The sequence below is a fragment of the Adiantum capillus-veneris genome, chromosome 21 (assembly GCF_014529385.1).
Source record: "Adiantum capillus-veneris isolate H3 chromosome 21, ASM1452938v2, whole genome shotgun sequence".
Lineage (NCBI taxonomy): Eukaryota > Viridiplantae > Streptophyta > Polypodiopsida > Polypodiales > Pteridaceae > Adiantum > Adiantum capillus-veneris.
The window spans coordinates 147,867,157-147,870,482 of NC_140951.1; positions in this window are offsets into that span (position 1 = coordinate 147,867,157).

Here is a 3,326-nt window from a genome sequence, read left to right on the forward strand (position 1 = left end):
AGGGTCTTTACTTCAGGCACCTTAATCTCCTTCTCATGTACCCTATAAGTGAGAGTCCCTGCCAACTGTGCACGCACACTATCTTCTACCTTGAAAGAATATTGGAACTCTTGCTACTCCATAATTCACTTTGAGATCCTAATACTAAGATTCATTTGAGATGACACCCAAGGGAACAAATTTTCTACAGTGAGAATTACAAAAGGTTTTGGTAGCAAGTAGGATCTAAACTTCCTTACCGCAAACATGAGAGAAAGCATCATGAGTTCTGCCTCTGTGTAGCCTCCCTCCAAGGCATTCATGACCCAACTAGCAAAGTAGATGGTCGCATCCTGGTACTGTGGGGATCTTGTTGTTTCTTTCCCAACACTAGAGCTAACAAAGAATGTGTAGTCCCAACAAGGAGGAATACGTGTTGGTAGTTTTGACAGAATGAATTTGATGTTACAAAAATATTCTTCAAGCTCATCAGACCAAACAAAACCGACTTGTTGTGTCAATTTTTGCCAGGGGTGAAGTAACTCTGAGGCTAAGGGAATGAAGCGTGACATACATATACTTTACCTTTTGAATGAATGAGATGACCTCCTTAAGACTCTTGGGTGATGGTAACTCAATAAGAGCCTTTGCTTTTGAAGGATCCACTTCAATGCCTTTGTAAGAAACTTTATGTCCAAGCAAAATCACTTCATCCTCACCTATGTGGCACTTGTCGAAGTTGAGTTGACCTCCCATGTCGTAGAGTTTCTCAAACCCTCTTCTACCTTTTGTAGATGCAATGATTTTGAGCTATAAATGCAAAAATCATCAATGAAAACCCTAATGGACTTTCCAAAGAATGCTTGAAACACGATGTTCATGAAACGTTGGAAAGTTGCGGGAGCATTTGTCACGCCAAATGGCATGACTCTGAAAGCATAACAACCCCAAGAAGTGATGAAGGTTGTTTTCAATTGATCCTTCAATGCGATACCTATTTGAAAGTAACCTGAGTAGCCATCGCACATAGTGTACTTCTCGTGACTAGCTACCTCATTTAATATCTCATCTTGAAATGGGAGGGGAAAGTGATCTCTTTTTGTTGCCTCATTTAGTGGACGGTAATCCACACACACCCTCCACTTGCCATTCTTCTTGGGAGTGACAACAACGGAAGAGACCCACTCTGAATTCTCCACTGGATAAATGAAACCTATTGCTAGATGTTTTCTTACCTCCTTGAGTAAAGAACGCTCCTTAATGACTCCTAGTCTTTGTAGCTTTTGAGCCTTAGGTGTGGCCTCTGGATTTAGCTCTTACTCTTGTGTTCAACATCATCTACTCCATGCACGCCGGTGTAGTCTTTAGCAACTTCCTTAGCACACATTTGAACCCCCCTCTTTCTTCCTTTGTAAGTGTGGTTGATAGCATACCTTCTAGCATCCCTTTGTCTTGTACACCTTGGTTCTCTTGAGGCCCTACCTCCTCCAAGCGTGGGCAAGCGGTCTCTTGGTTGCTTGGATTAAACCTTACCCCCATGACTTCGATGGAAGACTCCTCTTCCGTAGTGCTACCGCTACCTTCTTCTTCTGAAGTGCTATCATTCCAGTATTCCTCCATCTCACTTTGCGATGATTCTTCATGGAGCTCCTCTTGACGTTGCTTCTTCATGTCAAAGACAATCTTCTTATGATTGTCATTCCTACATATCAACTTCCCACTTTTCCAATCTTGCAAAGCTCACATTTTCATGGAAGACTCCTCTTCCGTAGTGCTACCGCTACCTTCTTCTTCTGAAGTGCTATCATTCCAGTATTCCTCCGTCTCACTTTGCGATGATTCTTCATGGAGCTCCTCTTGACGTTGCTTCTTCATGTCAAAGACAATCTTCTTATGATTGTCATTCCTGCATATCAACTTCCCACTTTTCCAATCTTGCAAAGCTCACATTTTCATTAGCCATGGTCTTCCTAGGATAAATGGATAGCCACTTCCCTTGGTTAACATAGCATAACATAAAAATCCACCTCCTTCTTAATGCCAAAGGCCTCCACAAAAATATTTTTGCAAATGCCTACGCACCTAGCCTTGCTATTGTTTGCCATCTTGACTTTGATTTCACGTGTCTCATGGATGTCCATGCCTAGTCTTTGCATGAGTCCCTCTGTCATGATGCAAATTTGTGCACCCCCATCCAGTAGAACTTTTCTAACCAATCTTCCTTTGATGTAACAATCTAGCACATGTGTAATATCCTCATTCATTTCAGCTTGTGTAATTTTTACAAAAGGCACGCTCTCTTTTATCTTTCTCCTAGTGCTAACTGCCTTCGTTAAATCTCTCCTAACTTGTGGACATAATGCAAGAAACTCAGGCCATGAGATATCAAGACCCTTACCTCTCATGTCTTCCAACAAGTTGTATGGAGCCATACCATGTCTAAGGGGGAAGTCTTGGAGGTTGATATGATGTCGAGTCCGCTTGGCTTCCTTGGTCTCCTTCGCCTTCTTCTCTCGTCCATGGTCACTTTGTGACATGACTCCTTCTTTCTCCTTACCTTTTCCACGGCCACGCATAATGCCATTTTCTTCCATGTCAAACTCATTTAAATTTGTCACCTCTACCACATGCACATTTGGATCTGGCAAAGGTGGAACTCCTTCCACTCCTCGTGGAGGTGGTCTTGCTCCATTTGGCCTTTGTAAAAGCCGTGGTTGTTGACTAGTTCCTTCACCTGCATTCATCACTGAGTAATTTAACTTAGGTCTTCATGGCTCCCCACGAGGCCAAGGACAATTATACATCCCATGTCCAGACTCTCAGCAATTCCAACATTGTAAAAGTCGCCTACGCCGTGGCTCTCACTCTTCTGCTTTCTTTGTTTGTCTCTTGGGACCTACAGCTTGTGCCAGGTGTATTGACAAGTTGCTTAAGGATTCATTTAACTTTTCAATTACCTCCGTTGTTACCTCAGGAATCTCTCTAGATGTTGATGCTTGCAATTTTTCCTTAGGTCTAGGACCCTCTATTGGAACCTCTCCCATTAGGCACTTGAGTTTTCTATACTTCTCAACAACCCTAGTTTTAGCTGCATCAAAGGTAGCAGGTACACTCGCCTCGACTTTTATTTTGAGTGTGGAAAAGAGACCGGATATGAACCTTTCCTTCTTTAGGAACTCTGCACCATCACCAGGGTTAGCAACATTTCTCACCCATACAGCTTAAAGACGTAGAAACTCTTGTTTATACATGTAGTAGTCATCTAAGTCTTTCTCTTTGTGAGAAACGATGTCTTGCCATAGCTTTTGAGTGTTTTGGGGGTCAAATAAGTATCTCTTGTAATGATC